The sequence below is a fragment of the Malurus melanocephalus genome, unplaced genomic scaffold (genome assembly GCF_030028575.1).
Source record: "Malurus melanocephalus ecotype Western Australia unplaced genomic scaffold, MMel_1.1 scaffold_228, whole genome shotgun sequence".
NCBI classification, from domain to species: domain Eukaryota; kingdom Metazoa; phylum Chordata; class Aves; order Passeriformes; family Maluridae; genus Malurus; species Malurus melanocephalus.
In genome coordinates, this window is record NW_026623460.1 from 580,674 (window position 1) to 599,884 (window position 19,211).

General features: G+C 38.3%; 1 protein-coding gene across 6 annotated transcripts in view; it reads left to right on the top strand.

Annotated features, from left to right (window-relative positions):
* The first annotated feature begins 8,812 nt into the window (after positions 1-8,812).
* The window catches only part of PTBP3 (polypyrimidine tract binding protein 3), a 39,523-nt gene continuing 29,124 nt past the window's right edge, over positions 8,813-19,211 (top strand). Inside the window, exons 1-2 of one of the 6 annotated variants that reach the window (XM_057374536.1) lie at positions 8,813-9,052; positions 12,573-12,669. The gene's annotated coding sequence lies outside the window, so the exon portion shown is untranslated. The other 5 variants (XM_057374540.1, XM_057374538.1, XM_057374537.1 and 2 more) reach the window with 5 other exon arrangements.

Sequence of the window (19,211 nt, forward strand, 5' to 3'; positions counted from 1 at the left end):
GTGCCAGTTGTTAGGCAAACACAGAATGCTTGACAAGCCCTGCCCTGAAGAACGGGCAGCCCAAAGAGAAGCAAGATGTAGGGTACATCAAAGAGTAGACCAACAATGCAGTCATTAATAGAGCTATTGTAACTATTTTACAAATTATGATTTTGACAAATATTGACTACCTTTTGATAGCATTATCAGAGATAGCCACCTTCCCCAAATGAGCATCTTCTCCCACCTTCGTTGAAGTCATACACAAAGTTAATTTGTCATTCCTTAGAAGGATGAGAGAAAAAGGASTCATTAAGAAAGAAAAAAAGAGAGTGGAAAAGCATTCTCTTAAAACCTGTGCCAAATCTCTCCTGGTAAGTTCTTACTCCTCACACTCACTTCTTCCTCTGCCAGATTATCACCTTTTCTTTAGCTCTAGCAGGTCAAGTGTTTGTAAGATGGGACTAATCTGAGCTGACAGAAGCAGTCTTCTTAAATAAAACTAAGGGCACCTTTTTCATATTATATTCTAGTTCAGCCTAAAAGCCRAAAGAGCTCCACTTCTCATGTTCATTTTGCAATTTCTTTTTCACCTGACAGTTAGTTAAAAGAAAGCAGGAAAGAACTATGAATGGAAATGTGTCTTCACCCAGTCAGATATAGCCTTGTAAGTCTAAGGAATATGGGTGGCTCCCTGAGCAGAGAGGACAGGGCTTATCGAAAGGTTATTCAGGAAAGTCTATTAATTTGGTGCATAAAAGAAAGCCCAGGTTTAATTCTAGTGTACAAACTGTTACCACAAGCAATTAAAAACAATTCTAAAGGAAGAGGCATAAAACCAAGCACAAAATTGATCAGTTTTGGTCTCAGTCCTTCAGCACTTTTCTAGGCATTTAGACTGTGACCTGATAAAAGACACAAACAGCCACTCTGCTACAGACTAAGAAGTTTTGCATTACATGGCTTAGTCTAGAAGTCAAATATTATTTAGAGCCACAGAAGTGCAAATAGAGAGATTAATCTTCATGCAAGGAATCTCAGAAATTGCCCATATGCCAACAGTGACCTGTTTGTGACCACACAGAACCAAAATGCATGAGCAAAGTTGAATTCAAACTCTGCAGCTCTGTGAACTCTTTTGGTACCAAGTCATTCCAAAGAGTGGTGGAATAGAATTGTTAACTGTAGTAAAGCAATACATACTGCTTTAACAAATAATATCGTGTAGTTACCAATGATCCTTATTCTAGATGTCCAGAAATCAAGCACATGGCAGTTGTTTCCCTGGCTAAAATTCCTCACCCAGTCACGTGTATGCTGGTACACTTATCTATTTACAAAGTTCATGTGAGATGATGCTTCTGTGTGTTTGTGAAACAATGTCTACACAGCTGGAAATTAAGTTGATAATTATAATGTGGGAATGAACYCTAAAATCACACTGGAGCATCCTAAGGGACAACTAACTAATGACATGTATAGAAGAAACAAGTATTTAACAGGATACTCTTTCAAATTAATCCAAGTCTGAGAGGGACAATATGAACACTAAGAAAATTGAAATTGGAAGTTACCGACCAAAAACAGATTCTTTGAATATTTGCAAAGAAGAAAAAAGTATGTAAGTAAGTATGATAGAGATAYAAAATAAAGATCTGCTTCAATTTTTTAGAGCCGTGCACTCATCGATAGCACRGGAAGAACATCAAGAAAATTCTTCAGGGAGAAAAGAAGGTGCTATGTGACAACAATACATCACTATAACAGTTATCAGCTAATTGGCCATCTTGGAAGGTCTGCTCTTTCCCTGACACTTCCAAATATGCGTTTTATATATATATGTATGAATGTATGTACATATATGTTTGTTATAAACAAACAAACAAAGCTAACCACTGGAGGGTATTGTTATGTTGAGCTGTAAAAGAAAGGCACTTGGAAGTGCTAACAAATTTATTACTCAGGTGTTATGTCAAGCTGTAACAGGAAGGCACATGAAGGAGGTAACAAACCTGTTGTACCCATGTGGTGCTGTTCACACAATGAAGTACAAAGGCTTCTTTATGGAAAAGATGTGATYCTTTCTCCATTATTAGGCACAGCATTAGGCTCGGTTGAAGAAAAACTGAGAAAACTTAAAGAGTTTTACAAAAAGTGAGTTTTACAGGAGAGAAGCGGTACCAGAATTCTATGTCACAGAATGTCAAGAGGTGTACAAGTGCACATATGTCAAGTACAATAAATTAGCCTGAGTCTTGAAAAGTAGATGGTTAAAATAGGCAAGATAGGGAAAAAAAAAGTTCCTTTCTGGTCAAAAACCAAGTCAACTGAGAAACCCTAGAGCAAATGATCTACAACATTCAGTGTCTCATTACCAAAATTATTACAGCATGAAGATATTTTTATTAGCTATGTTAGCTACATCATAACAGTAAGTACTGTTATAATACAGAGCAAATAATGTAATTAAGCCACYTCCATCTGGGGAAAAAAAATGGAATGGGAAAAACATGAGACAGAGTATTTTGATGTTATCCAGGAGGCTTGGGGGTGGAATCTCTTTCAATAGAAGATGCTATCACTATTCTATGTCCTGTCAGGGGAAGAAAAGTAGGAATATTTCTTCAACCAAATGCAATGTCTTCTTTTCCAAGACAATCTGCTCAAAGGAAACTCTGCGCATTCTTTTTCTTCCAACAGCCCTTCACTACTAGTGAAGATTAAATCCTTTCATCTGCTTTCTCTTCATCTTGATAACCCATCATCTTTCTGCCTTTGAAATACACAGAGTCAACAGGAGAGCCCACACCTTGTACATTCCTGTCAGCAACCTTGATGACAAATTTTGATTGCCGTGACAAGCTTCTCCAGAGCCTTCATCTACACCTCTTGACTGGGTACCCCATTTAACCTCATGCCTGGGCCTTCAGTCTTGGCTTAGCTGCATCACAGGTACATCACTGTTTGCATTCACCTGCCTTTGGTACCACAGGGGACAACTGTGGTCAGACCTCTGTTGCTGAGGTCACTGCCTGGCCTCCCTCGAAGCTGCTCTCCTCAAACCTTTTGGGAAACAGACTCTTCTTGATGCTACCTGACCTTCCCATGACAGAAAGGGACTTGGCTTTCTGAAAGAGTCCCACTTGCCCTTACAAATTGGACAGTAACTTCTGCCTCTGGAAGTCTTCCTTAATAACAGTCCTTAAATGCTTCTCCCTGTTACTGGATCCGCCACATCCAGTAACATCTAAAAGGTTTGTAAATGGTAGCAGTGAGCATAATAAAAATGCAATGGGAAACAAGGCATAATTTTCCCTGACCATCTATAATCATGTATTATTAATTAGACTGAGAACATTCCAAAACTTTTGATGCACCCTCAAAAGAACCATCTCATTAGCAATGCATTACATACATACCCAAGATTCATACCGATTGGATCCTGAGAGAAAGGCAATGAAAAGGACTAATAATGAAATGTTTACTGCCACACTCACTGCATGGACTCCAATTAGTTTTTCTACTTTTTATTTTTTCAAGGATAAAGAGTGTCTCAAAATAGTCAGAAACAACAAAAAGTCTTTGGTACTGTCTTATCAGKGTTGAAAAATGGTTTTCTTGAGAGTTGAAACAGCAAGTACTCCTCATGCTCTGTGCCTRTCTTTTGTCTCCTGATCTTCTGCTCTGTGATTCAAATGGCTATGTTTGAGCTTCAACATAGATTTGGGGTGATATTCAAGGTTTCCTCTGAACTGACAAAATATTTATTTTATTTATTCTAAAAACAAAATATGTTTACCTCACTGGGGGTGGAAGCTGGATGTTCACAACTTTACAGATTCTGCCAGTTCTGTGCACAAATACAGATTTTGGAGCATAATTTTACATCCCAAGTTTGCTAGATTTTGCATCAGTGTTTGCTTTAAGGTCTGGTAACAATTTAAAGTTTYATATCAACAGGCATAATTGTAGTATCTTTTGATTTCGATTGTTCCTAAATACTGTTCCTMAATATGATGCCATTTCAAGTCTATTGAAACCCAAAGGTTTTGCCAAAGGCTTTTATTGTTCCTACTGGATCTTTTAACACCTTCTAAAGCATCCGAAGRTCTTGGCAACTCTGGATTAAATTGATTTGGCTATAATTAACAGGTTAGCTATGTTTCTATCATCGATAATTTAGTTAGTACATTCCATGAGACAGACATATTAATTTGTTGCCCTTTGCCAATAAATGCTATTTAGGTTTTCTGTGATCTTAGAATGATTTCATTGAAATCAGGAGATAAAACAGTCTCAAGTGATAGCTGAGTTCTAAATAAAAAAAATGTTTTCCCCTTGTGAGGACATTACAGACTTAATGATGAAACAGTGTAGCTAAATTCTTTAATGGTAACTTATTGAATGACTACAGCAAGAGCGCATACATTTTAACACATTTTCACACTCACCAGCTGAACAGAAATTTCCCAATTTTATCTCTCAGGGAAAAAAAAAAAAAAAAAAAAAAGCAAAAAAGAAAAAGAAAAAAAAAAGCAGCTGAACCATGGACACAAAGGGATTTCACTCTGACCAAAACTTGGGCTTTTGATAAATACAACTTTTAGTCTAGGGCAAAACAATTTCTACMTTTTCTTTGCTGCTAGTAAAAATCTGCTAAGATTCTGCATTAGTTTTCTGCAACGCATCAGGCCCCTTAGTGGAAGATACAGAATGGTAAACCACAATATCTAATTGTCACTTTGAGGGGTTCACTTAGAGGAATTGGTATGGTCAGAGAAAACACCTATTTTAGCTGCTTACCAGAAGTGATCAGCAGAGTCAAAGATGCAGCTTGTATTTTTGACTCTCAGTGCAGTGAGTAGTTTAGTGGACTAGCCATACCATACCAGGACCTGCCAGCCTGTATGGTGCATGGTAAACCAGAAAGGGTTTGGGCCACAGAAGTCCATGGCTGCTCTCTCCAGATGTCTGCTTTGCTACTACTGCRTACTAATCCTAACTAAAACGTGGAGGAAGTTATATTTTCAAATCCAGTTTGTGGAATGACCTTACAATTTAGTTGCATCGGAACAGCTGAGGAGCTGGTAAAATTGCAGTGAATTGCCAGGTTTAATCAGGACTGTTATTTCTTGAGCTACAGTCTCTAGTTGAAAGCCTTGTGTTGTCAGGCTGGAGCAAAGTTAAATGACCTAGTCAATGACTACGCTGCTAAGAAATCTCTTAGGTTTTTTTCCARGAAACTAAACAAAGAAATTCCTACTAGAAGTGGAACTGCATAGTATTCTCAGAAACATAACGTATCTGGTTACATAAATGTAACATGTTACAATGAACTGGAGTTTTAACAGGAGAATTACCTTAAAAACAGCAATGTATCAAATTATTCTGAGTAAATAGAAGCTACATAAAATGGATAATAGAGAGAGCAGCTTAGAAGATCTTTTAGATGCCAAATACTAATTTATGTCATAAACACTCAAAACTATCAAAAYGACAATTACAACTGCAGAACAGAAAAACAGGTAACTTTTGTGTTGTGTTTTCATAGTGTAAGCAAGTGCTAGCAATACAGACAACAACATGTGAATGAGAAAAATGCAGTAGGTGTCGGTTTCTTTAAATTTGATAGAATAACCTCAAAGWCAAAACAACTGTGCTGGTAAAAACAGATAAACATGGTTTATTTAAAATAGATTAGATTGACTAATTGCATCTGTCTAATTGTGTTTGTATGCTGAGCAGGCGAAATATTGTGCACCTGGGCCCTGATGCTGTAATTGGATCGGTGCATACAGATCTCTGCTTTTGCTCTAAGTTCTATCTAATTAAACTACACTATATACCTCTATAAATTACACTATATACCTCTTTAAAGTAAACAAGACCATCATTCAGTTTATATGTCTTTATAAAAGAGGCAGCTGGAAACAACACATCCATTCAACACAATCACTAATTTATAGACAGCACTAYCTAATTTATAGACAGCACAACTCCATGGACTTCCTTAAAGTTGCAAGAAACATGAATTTGACATAGATCAGGAAGAATACAATTTAAATTAATGGGGAAAAGAGAAAAARCAACAGACATAACCAATCAGGGAACAAGCAGAAAATAATTTAATTAATAAAACAAATGGACCAAGTGAAAACAAACAAACAAAACCCTCAAACCACAAACAAACAAAAAAAACCCTCTAAAAGTGTCAGAGGCAAAGCAGGAATGTAACTCCCAAAGTCCAAGTTTGCTTCCTATAAGTGTTTTCCCTCACATTATCTGTATCTCTCTCTCCCTCCTTCACTCCTTGCCTCCCAGGAAGAGAATGATCAAAGTTTTCTTCCTTTCTGTTGATCCCTGCTTGTGCTAGCAACCAGTTCACAGGCCCTATCACAAAGGATTTATTTTCTTTTTCTGTTATAACAACCCATCAAACTTTCTATTGGCTTTGTGAATTGCAGTTGAAAGTTAATTTAGAAGCATWCTTCAATAGCAGCACAGTCTGGATTACTGGCAAAACACCCTTATTTCTATTTTTATAGTATACAGAGCAATTACAGGAGAACACTTATAGTATTTTTAAATTACATTGTGTATTTAACTTGTAACAAGAAACATGTGTGCTAAGGGATGAACCTGTATGTCATTTTTCACAATCTGACCTCCAAAGAAAAGCTCTTTCAAAGGACTCAAAAATCCTTAATTTTAAGATTTATATTTGTATAAAAAAATTAATTGCTAACATATGTAAAATATATTCTAAAACATTGGAAATTATGAAAATCTTAGTATATTCTCATATGTATGTATTTTCTCATATTAGAATATCTAMAATAGATACATGCATATTCTCACCTCCTTTTCTCATAGTAACTGATTCAAATACAATCGTTTTTGAGTCTGCTGTTACGTCTAAGATTTATTTTTGAGCCTTGTGTTATGACTAAAATTTGGTTTATTCAAACAACTATTCCCCAAAGCACTTCCTTTATCGTGGTGATTTGTCTTGTTCTTGTAGCTTATGGGGAAACAGAAAAGCAAATTTCTAGATACTCCTATAATCTTAGGAACGAAATCTATCAGACTCACAGGACGCTGAAAATGTTAAGAATTGCAATGTGACCATCATCCATTTGATTTAGGCTACGCATTTGTTTAACAACATAGCCCAGAAAAGGAGGTAGCTCAGAAAAGTCCTTGAAGTCCACCCTGCACAAAACATAACCAGAGGAACACAATYCCTTGCAGTTACATGAAACACAGTTGYCTGTCTGGTGTCTCCAAGGCACATCCTGCTCTTGGACACCCACTTACAAGGAGCAGGATGCAGATGCAGCTCACTTGACCCCACACACAGCYACATGTGTGTCACCAGACCTTGCTCTGATTCACTCAGGAGCCCTCTGCCATTCTTTCCAGTCAAGGGACTAGGCTTCTGCCCACTGTACCACCTATGGATCTAGGAGGCACCAGCCCAAGCTGCTATTTTATTGTTCACTTATTGTACCTAGAAGATGTAGACATCTGAAACTCTTCTTTGGGAAACCTGGGGTTGAGTTGGTGAGGAAGTCTGGTGTGACTGTGTGAGTGTGGGGTGTGTAGCTCAATCCCAGCCCAGGTGATGCAAGAGTGACTGTCAGAGTGGCTCCTGGTCAGGTAGGGATGTTTCCTTAATATATGGCTCAGTGAATTTACAAATCCATATGTCCAGCTCTAACACGGACAGGGACTGACCACCCTYTTGACCGTGCAACAGCCAGCACTGAGGCTGAGCAACTTGGAGAGACACACAGCGAGCATCCAGCTCAGGGCTGGCACCTAAATCCCATCTAGTGGCCCTGGGGGGGTGGCTGGCTTTCTCCCTCTGTCCTGGCTGCTCAGGTGGTCCGTGGGGCCCACAGGACAGGAGGAAACTGGGGCCTTGAGGGATGGCAGGGCCCCTGACCTGTGGCTTCCCCACTGAACTTTGCAGCGCTACAGGCTGTGGGAGGAGTGTATGGGAAGCTGCCTGCAAGAAAAAGACTTGGGGGTAATGGTCGACAGAAGCAGCTGGCCAAAAAGGACAATGTCACCTTGGCCTGTACCAGCAATGGTGTGGCCAAAAGGACCAGGGCAGTGACTCTCCCCCTTCTGCTCGGCACTGGTGAAGCCATACCTCGAGTCCTGCTTTCARTTCTGAGCAGGAAAAACACTGAGGTGCTGGAGGGAATCCAGGGAAGGGAAACGGAGCTGGGGAAGGGTTTGGAGCAAAAGTCTGATGAGGARCGGCAGAGATAGGTGGGGTTGTTTAGCCTGGAGAAAAGGGGAGATCTTATGGCTCTCTCCAATTCCCTCTAYGGACACAGTAGCCAGGTCGGGGTAGGTCTCTTCTTCCAGGCAACTAGCGACGGGACAAGAGGAAATGGCCTCACGCTGTGCCAGGGAAGGACATTAAGAGGAACTTTTTCACAGAAGAAGTGATGAAACTTTGCAATAGACTGGAATGTGMTGCCCAGGAAGAAGAATCACCGTCGCTGGAGTTGTTTAATGAAGGACTGAACGTAGCATTCAGTGCCATTACCTAGCTGATAAGGTGCTAYTCGGTCACTCCATGATCTCGGAGTCTTTTCCACCCCAAGAGATGCAGTAATCCACGCCRTGTTCCCGTGCACCGCGCCCGGCGGACGAAGCCACAGCACGGCACGGCCGCGCCCCACAGCGGCAGCGCACCGTACTGCGCAGGCGCCGCGGAGCCGGAGGGGGACGGGGAGCTCAGTGCGCCTGCGCCGCGCTCGCTCCGGGGCGGCCCCGCCCGCGGGCGCTCCCCGCCCGCCCCGCCGGGCCGTGCTGTGCACGGGGGTCCCGCTCCGCCGCCGCGCCGGGGGGGGGCCGTGCTGAGGGGCGGGCGGCGGCCGCTGGCTGCGGGAGCGCCCGCGAACCTCCCGAAGCTTCCACCTGGTTCCGCCAGGGGCGGGGCGGGGCCGGGAGCGGCACATCCCGGCTCCTTCTTCCTCGGAGCAGTGGGGGTGGAGAGAAAGGGGCTGGGGGCGGTCCCTCCGCCCCCGTCGGAGGGAGCCGAGCGAGGGGAAAGGTGGGTGTCGGAGAGGGGCTGGGTTTCGGAGGGGCCGGGCTTGGGGTGGGRATATTCCCGAGGGCTGCTCTGCCAGGTACGTGTGGAAGGAGGAAGTCGGCGGCCGTCGCCGACCTGGAGCTGAGTGGCTGGGCGCTACCGCAGGGAACTTTTGTGGTACTTAAGGCGTGCGGGTCTCGCTTCCTTTCTCTTCCTATTTCTTTTTCTCTCCTTTTTCTCGCAGCGCGGGCGGAGTCGGGTTTTCCCCACGGCCGGGGCTGCTTTTCCGCCCCGCGGGGGCCGTCGCTGTGGGCCGGGATGCGCCGGGATGCGCCGGGAAACGCCGCTCCGCGGGCTGGGCTCGCTCCCGTCCCTCCGTGGGGCGGAGGTGGCGGCCGCACTTCGGGGCCTGCGCTTGTCCTGTTTTTAAACTTTATTGCAGAGTAACCCCTGTTAAGGTGGCAAAAAAATCCTTTGGCCCGCAGCTTTCTTAGCGGTGGGTCTCGGTGAGTTTTTTGGGTATTTGTGGTTTCGCGTGGTAGTTGAAGTTTAGTATTAAGTCTGGTGGGTGCTTGTCTGTAGCAGAGAAAACGTGGAGCTGCTGCTATCTGCCCTGTCGCTGGCGCCTGGTGCATGTGTGGAAGCGAACTGATTGACATCTATTTCACAGGGTTAATCAATAATCAGAATGGTTTTTCATGTAATGCATTTTTATAGACCTTAATAAAAGCCTTAACTATGCAGCAGGTTGTTACAGGAATGAAGTTTCTACAGCTTGTTGTCCTCAGAAGATAAAAATATTTTTAGCAAGTCTGAAGTATTGTGCTCCCGTTGCTGGGATAGTGTGATGTGTGCTGACTAGCTGTCATAAGTCTTGATAAAGTGTCTCAACTTGAAACTAAGTAATAAACTCAAGATCATTATGTGTACTGCCAACTTCCCTCACGACTTTTTAAGTGAAAATGTGATTGCTGGTATTTTTGCTTTATCGACTGATATTTCAGTATCCAAAGTTTCAGAAGCTTGACCATGGTGGGAAATTCAACTGTTCCGGGAARCTAACCATGCCTAATGTTTGTTTTTTTTCATCACAACCGTGTGCGTAGGTGAAAATGGAAATGTTCACTAAGTCAGCACTTGCAACTTCATTCAAAGATGTAGATGATACACTGCATCTCAGTGATATATAAAATAATTGCTTGTAATTCTTGTAATCTAGGTGTTCTGATACAAAAGCTAAAAAGGCTTCCTTTTTTTCTTTGTAATTGAAAAACCTTTCTGACTGTTGTAGTAGAAGCTTTTATAGGGAGATAYATTGACAAGAGCAGTCTTATAAATGCTGATTAATCAAAAAGCAAATAGTCTTGARAAGTATCTTAGAGGAATTTAATTAAAAATGTAATGAGTAGTTTTGTTATGTTCAACATTTTTTCACATTTGCTTTAAAATTGCATTTTGCAAGATTTCAAGAGGAAGTTAAAGTTCTCACTAGAGTGAGATTTTTTTTTGTCTGTCAAATATGCTTATGGAGGAGCATGCAATTGTGTTTTTGTTTTCTATTTGAGAATGCAGGGGGTTTTTTTTTCTCTTAGGTTGTGGAATTGCTATCCAGTAGGGGTGTACAATTCCTATGGTTTCATACAATTAGTATGATGACTCTCTTTTCCCAAGTATTTTTTTTAAACTTTCATAAAGGTTTTATTATTTCAGTTAGGAAAGAATAGAAGAAGAGTAATCTGTTAGTTAGTATACTGCCCTGAAATACTAATAAAGATAACTTAATGTTGACATCCTTTTTAGTTGAGTAGAAATGATCCAGTAAAATATATGTAGTTCTTCAACTGTTCAAATCTAACATTGCAAAGTAGAACCTKCCTAATAAACTTTCTTTTCAGAGAGTACAAAAAAGATTACAGGCATATTAAAACCTGGTGTTTTTTAAAGAAATTTGCTGAAGTAGATCCTTTAATGTGTTTCAGTGAAGATACAGGTGGTTGGTGGTAACTGCAAGCTTCAGTATGCACTGAGATGTTAAGTGCTGCCTATATACTTCAGGAAGACCTGGCGTTTTGGCATGATTGATTTTGTTAGAAGATGCTAAATACCTTCTGAGAATTGAATTTCATTGAGTGATCTCCAGACTGTTAGTTGAAAATGCAAGCTGTTAAGATAGATGTTGGTTAAAACTGCCCCAGTAAACCTAAAGTAAAACAAAATTTTTTATCAACGGTGTTGTGACTTCTCATTTTCAAGGGCATTTAATAAACAGAAAGAAGTAAAAGAAGAAAATATACACTTCCTTGCTGCATTAATAGAGAAATTAAATACAGGCATTAATTTATTTCTGTGGAATGTTGAGACTAATTTAGATCCAAAACTTATATTTAGTAAGGGTATAAAAGTGGACATAGAAATAATTTTTATTTGGATCAGAAAATTTCTGTGGAAAGCTGTGAGAATCTCAGTTTTATGGCAAAGAAATTGGCTCTTTCTTTAAGGTTAGTGAGGAAAATGTGACTGAAGTTAAACTGATAAAATTCAAAGGAACCTGAACAGTGTGAATTGTAATTTTTTTATTGACTATCAAAGGCAGACACATATGYACATAGACCTATGGGTTTTTATAACTGAGGTTAGTGACTTCCTTGTGTGTTAGTAAGAGGGGAATATCAGGAACAGCAGTAAACACAGAAGGTGTATTCATATTTACAAGTTAAATTCAGTCATACCAATACAGATTRCATCTACAGATTTATTAAAACTTTGGAATTCTGGAAGATGGTGCTCAAGCTTTTAAAAAGTCATCGAGCACTTCTCTATTATTATCCATAGATTCCTGGCTCAGAAGCTTTTTTTTTTAATTYATATTCTACTTAGGATTACATAGCTTGCTTTTTCATGTAGTTGCTTCATAAATGCCTGTTTTTAACACTTGTGGAAAACACTTGGTATAACCTAGTAGGAATGAAGTTAACTTTCCTTAAAAGCTAGTTTGCTGTKCACTAACCAAACTTGTTTACTACTACTATCCGATATAGTCAGAAATGGAAATCATCTGTTAAAATCAGAAACATGAAAAGAGAAAAATATTAATCAATCTCCTAGTTTTCCTAGCAGCTGTCAAATTGCTGTTCATTTGATTTGCTCTGTAGTCAAGAAAATTAATTTGTGTGTACCCTGTCCAAAGAGATAAACAGTTCAGCTGGGTTCTATCAGGGAGTATATATCAGGTTTTCTGCTGAACTAATCCTGTGTTAAGTGATAAACACAAATGTGTGTTTGTCAACTTTCTTTTAAAGGATGTTCTGATTAAATGTAATCTTGTGAGAGAACATGAGGATGAAAGTTATGTCATAAAATTATGCCTACAGCTGCTGTTTTGAGGTACAGTTCTTAATTCTTTTGTGCTCATTAACTGTTGGTGTAATTGCGTTCTTATTTTTGGTTTCCCTGCTATTTTGTACTTTTAATTTCATTTGGTGCTGCTTTTTTATAATGAAAGGCTGTATTTAAGAGACTTTTTTTTCTTTTGTCATTTCAGCATGTGAAAATTGTGCCTCTTTCTTCAGGTCTGTGGACGTGAGATTTACRTTGGAATTAGAAGCAGCATTTTTGACGTTGCTTTGCAGAGTGGAAAGGTAAAAAAGTATTTTGTGTACTCTGGTTGATACCACTCTTCCTTTCCTGCTCTTGCTGCTTGCCTCTTGGCTGAAGTTGTTCAGGTTGGTTGCCAAAAGAGCAACACCATCCTCAACAGCTCATTTTGGCACCTCCCTCATAGTGTAGCAACTGTCATATGTGAACTGCATGGTAAATTAAATTATTCTGGTATCATGCTGCCTTGCAGTTGTTAGTCACTGCAGTGAGAGCTGTGAAAACAGGAGGGTGAGAAATGACATGACTGCCTTTGCTCACTGCAGCCATAGATCAGCTTAAACTGACCAGGAAACCACGCCCTAAATTTATTGTGAAACCCAGTGGAATGAATGCTCATTTGATTCAATGAACCAACTATTATTTTAGCAATTAACTTCCTTAATCACACTGAAATACAAGTAATTTAACTTGTTGCCTTTCTTATTCATTAAAAGATGTAGTGTATTGCACTAGCATTCAAAGTCAATGAGAAGATAGATTGCTCTTTCTGCACAATGAATAGCACAAGCAAAGGAACCAAAATTATGTTTGCAATATGTACCTCTGTGGAAGTCTGCATACTTCACACAAATGCACAAGTATGTGGTCGGCTCCACGCTCGCTATTAGGATCTTACAACTTAAATGAAACATTACTATTTCTTGGAAGGTACATTGCATTAATCACAGGAATAAGGATGATCCAAGTCCAGTTCACATGTGGGCAGAATTCAAATCTTGCCATGTCTTATGCTTTGGGTGGGACTAGACCATATTGCAAACCCAGGTCATGATAACCCTTTCCTGGTCTGTAGGTTGCRTGATAGCTACAACTGAATTGGCGCATGAGAAGGCTGTGACAAAATATCCACATGTAGTAAAGAGGAGGGCTTGCACCTTGCAATGATTTGTTTTAGAGTATTGCTTCAACTTCTGATTCTGGATTACTGGGTAGTTCCTATACTGCAATGCTTTGGAAAAGACGATAAACATTTTTGAAGTGAGAATTCAAATAACATTTTTGCATGTGTCCAGAGAAATCGCATACTCCAAGGGCCTCTATTTGAGTTTGTAAATTATGCTTTAGCACTTTGAGATACAGACTCCCCTGTATTAAAGRTCTTTTCCAGCCTAAATGGTTCTGTGATTCTAYATGCCTTCAGGCTTTTAACCATAGTGTTTTTTATAGGCTAAAAACACTAACAATACTCTGTGTCAGTCATCATAAAATGCACGATGATACACTGATCTCAAAGACTACTGCAAATGAAAAGAATATAACATCTAAATGTTKTACTGACTTGTAACATAGTGATTTCATTTAAGTAATAAATTACATGTAATCCTTTTGGGTTTTTTGGGCCTTCTTTGTCTTCCTAACTGTACTCAGCTTAATTAGGATTTTGTTTCTGGTTCCGTTTCTGTAGTTTTTTTGCTGATTCACTTCCTCATTTTATTATGCACGATATTGTGTTCATTTTCTTACTCTTTGGGTTTGTCAGCTCACCTGTGTCTATTTTCTAGTCTCTAATTTTTGCTCCATGTGTACAGGCAAGGTGTTTGTTCTGATCTTATGTTACCAGGAAAATTACTCTAGCTTCATGTCTGTTCCTTCCCCATCACCTCATTTATCTGTGCTTTCCCAAAACACAATCAGTGTTGAAATAATTACTGTGAAGTTATTCAGTGCAGAGTATATGACCTTGGATATGGTGGAAGCTATAGTGGAAAACTTAGTTTCTGTGGAGGAAACTTCTTAACCTCAAAAGTAGGTGATACGCTCATTTTTCATTTGATTTCTGTCAGTGCTAGGTAGATTTTTCTGTGTAATAGAACCTGGTAGAGAAACTGAGTAATCTTAATAGTCATTAGTTTGAAAGTCTGTCATTAAAGATTCTCTTTCTATATAATTTTCTTCTGCTGTGTGTAACCTGTACAGCTTGTAAATGTGCAGCAGTTTTCTAAAATAGAAACCAAATGTACGGAAGTAAAGTGAAGTGCTTTAAAATGTAAAAGTAACTTGAAAATAAGTCTTCATTATGAAGTCTTCCCCGCAGATTCCCATAACACACTATCTGAAGGGAAATTAGTTTGCTCGTCGTGATTTTTGTCTTTCCATTGTGTAAAATAAGTTTCAACTGTATGTGTGTGTATTTATATGTGTGTACAGTAATGGAACTTCTATGTAAATGCCAAGGTCACTCTGTCTATACTGTTTCTCTGTAGCCTCTGCTCTGTGCTGCTTGTTTGTGCAGTATAATGGTTACTCTCTTTAGGGGTGAGGACTGGACAATAAATACAGTCTTTTTTTTGTGGAATCCTTAAGTAACAACATTATAATTCATTAGGAATTTTTTACTTTTGTGAACTTTAAGCCCAACTTATTTTGGGCTCATAGAGTTCATCTATTTTGTGTACAAAATTTGTGTAACAAGTGTAGCCTAGTGTGTTGTGAATGACGTTATGTTCTCTTGGAGGAGTTATTTGTCATGGTACTGGTTGCTGATTCAGTGTTTACCTTAAAATATAAGGAGAGGAACTCAGAACACACACACACACACACACTCACACAAAAGCAGTGTCTCAGCAGGATCCATAGTTCTCAAAGCATACAGTCCAAATATTAGATATKAATTGTCCTAGACTGAAAACTGTTAGTAATTGCTTTCAACCAAATGGCCAGATTTAAAATTGTAGACTTCCCAAAGGTGGTAACTCATTTATTAGCCAGTATTTTATAAAACCCTGTATTAATAGGGTGCGTGGATTTGAATGTTGATAAAATTCAGGAGTTGTATGTGCTTCATAGTTTCTRTTAGAATCATGTTTCTTGCATAGTTGGTTGTACGTTTTATTGTTAAATCACTTCACAGTGTATTTTCACCAGGGAAAAGTTATTATTCTACTAACTAACTTGTGTGTGCCATTGGGACGTGGAAGAAATGAAGATTGTTAGAGGATGTATTACTGAGAAGTAAAACTGAAGGGAAAAGTTCATGTGTGACTGCTGTAATATTTAGGTAAAGGAAAAAGTGAGGAAAACTTTTCCATATACTGAAAAGATGAAGCATTCATTTCAACAAAAGATGCAGATTTTCTGGGTAGGGGGGATAATGTAATCAAAAATAGGGGTTTATTGATACTCTGCTATCTCCTGAATCTCCCAATAGGCTGAGATTATGGCTTTTCCATCATTTATGCAAGTAGTGTATTAATGTGGAAGATTTCATCTAAAGGATGGTCCTTACAGGGGCTAGTTTATTACTAATTGTGCCAAAAGGTAAAGCGGAGGTGGGCTGAGGAACACAGACCACTAAATTAGAGAATTTGTTACAGTGAGAAACTGATCAAAAACRTTGCTGGGGAAGCAAAGAGGAAACCAAATACAAATGAGACAGAAAGGACGAGAACTGTGGGGTTCATCAGTGTGCTGTGTTTTTCTTGTATAAAACACTGCTGTCCTAGAAAAGGTGAAGGAGTAATTAAAAATTCTGTTCATGAATAGAAATGCTGTACTCTGTTGTTGATACTGAGGCAAATCTTTCATGTGCTAGAACAAGAGCTTATTCAAGTCATACCTRTTTTATGTGAATTACCTCATTAAACAGACTTCTATTACTTTCCAACCTTTTGACTTCAAGTGTACAATTTTTAGAGCTTTTAGTCCTAGATTTAAACAATTGTTTGTGCATATCATTTTCCCTTTAAAAATACAAAAATTCTTCTCTTGTGGAGGAAATCTTTAATTGTGAATCTGAAAATTCAGTAGTGGAAAACCAGGCGGTCAAGAATATGTGTCTTTAGAGTGTCACTGTTGAAACAGTGATTTTTTTTTAACTATTAATAAGCTCTGAAAGTTTATGTTAGATAAAGTAGTTTCATACTTTTAAGTTAAATGATTGATTAGTTGAGAAGTTGAAAGTCAAATCTTTTTGGTATCTTCCTATGAATCTGTGATGGTTTTTGGATACATAGAAAGTGATATTTCTCTTACCCCTATATTGTTTTTTAACTAAGTTGRGTATATTTAGTTCTGCGGAATAATAGGAATCAAATTAACAAAAGTAAATGTCTTTTATGCTGCAGGTAGAACTGCTGATAAACACTGTATCTGAGAATCCTGTTCATGAATTTTTCTGTTTTCAGAAGGAAGTGGAGTTAAAAATGAGTGATAAAAGGGATGCTTCATATAGCAATTTTGCAGAAATTTTGATTGCTGTCGTGATCCAGCTAGTTGTTTTCTTTCTCTTTTTTCATGCTGTACAAATTGAACTATATCCTTTGCAAGAGTAAAGAAAATAATCCACAGTTCATCACATTTTTACTTTTATCATAATGTTTTTCTTTCTTCCTTTAAGGTRTTTACCATTTCCTTTGTGTAATTTGCTTACATCTTTAATTTTTCTTTCATTTTTTTTAATACAATGTTGTTAGAGATCTCTTAGCAGTTGATTTAAATGGAAGAGTCTCTTTTATAGCCTTTTGTTGTATCACTCCTCCCTGGGTTTTGCTGTTACCATATTGTTTGGCATCATGGTTTAGCATAATGGGTTTGTTCTGTTTCTTTCAGCTGTACTTCTTTCTCAATTTTAGCCTTCAATAATAAATTATAAACCAGATTGTCCAGTTATGGTACTACTGTACTTTACAAGGCTAAAAAAATKTTTTCCTGTAAATTTTCTCCTGACCAAATTCAAGAGAGACAGTTTACTGGAGGTTTATTTGGGATCCCGGATGTTTAGAGCATGACAATGTGGTATTGTATAGAAACGTTTGTGACTTCAAGTATAAAACCTTTCGATTTAAAGCTGTGTGTCTTAATCCATACAGGACTTCATTCAGTGTTTATTTACAGATATGCTCCCATATTAAATTGCTTATTAAGAATTAGAATGAAGATTTTTACTAAGGATTACATTGARTGTTCTGTTGATAATTTGAAAACATATATGTGAAAGGAATATGTTGCAGTAACTTAAGTAAATTTTTTTAACAAAACTCCTGTGTTAACTCATGAGGAAAACTTAATCTTCACATATTTAAGGGTTAAACTAASTAGGAAGCATAGACGTCAATCTTTGTTTTTAGTAAAGTTTGTATTTATAATGTCAGAAAACATATTATTGGAAATTGTAAATGAGTGATGATACCACAAAGAAAAGCAGTCATCTCTGGTGAGTTTCAAAGAAAGCTCGTGTCGTGCTGACTGCTGGGTCTCTGGAATATTCRAAGTGGTACATGGCTTATTGTTCTTTTGGATGAGTTTAAAGCCTTCATGGTAAGTGGAGGTATTTCTGACTTGAAGAATGAAAATGCCTACTTTATATTAATTAAAAAACTAAACTTGTCACTCTTAATTTTACAGCTCTAGATAGTCACAWGCTCAGTTGCTTTTGCATACTTTGCATCTTCAAGAGGAAAATGTTATTTGCTTGTGTTCTTGCCCTGTATCTAGCATAAATGCAAAGTACATAATGTTTTTCTCTTAACCTTTTAATTACTCTTACATGATTCTTTGAAAGTGTACAGTACTTTGTTTCCAGTATAGGAGGGAGCTTCAGTAGCTGACAACAGATGCAGTGGAGCAAGCTGTGTTGCTGTCAGAACCAGTGAGTGTTAAAACCGACAGAAGAGCAGCTATCAGTGCTAAGACTGTGCTTCTAGGGCAACTGGCAATCAGCAACTTCAGCATGTATTTGGGGGGGGTGTCTTTCTAGTTTTATAGTAGAGGAAAGGAGGCTTGCTTATATGTGATCATTGCCTRTAATTTCCTTCTGCTTCAGTTTACTGAAATGGCAGGTTTTATCCTTGTAAGGCCAGTTTATTTTTAATATAAATATATGATTTTGAAATTTCTAGTAGTTTGCCTTAATTTTCTTTGAAATATTTTTATTTTGGCACCAACAGCATTGTACTTCACATTAAATCCCCATTTTGGAAGTAGGAGCTTTGTCTCCTTTGCAAACATGAAAGAGGAAGAAAAAGTAAATGAATATAGCAGTTATCCAGATATGTTGCTGGTGGTGTTGAAGATAACAAAAATTTTCATTCTTTTCATGACCCTTAGCCTTTTTTTTTACAATCAAATTCTATAAAAATCAGTAACATTTGCTTTAGAACAGTTAATTTTAATTTAACAATGATTTGTCACTGAAATAGCTTGAAATTGTCATATTTTGAAGTTTGCCCTTTTGGGTCCAGTAATTCATTTGTATTGTCATGTAGAATCTTGTAGAAAAATGTACAGCCTGAATTCATATGCATTGAGAGAGGTGTTTTTTGAGAGAATTATTTTCTCATAAAATTGTCCATGCTTTTTAAAATCGTTTTAGTTAGCTATTTCATAACAAAACCAATCACATTCTTCCTTATTGTTGACTTAAAAATTATAGCATAGAAAGATGACTGGCTAAATTCTAGGACAAGGGTCAATACAAATATGGATTTCCCTGGGACCATCCCATTTCTAATTAATTTAACCGTACTGAGGAATTCCTGACTTCTAGAAAATAAGAGAGGAAGAAAATAATGCAGTTGAAGGCGGG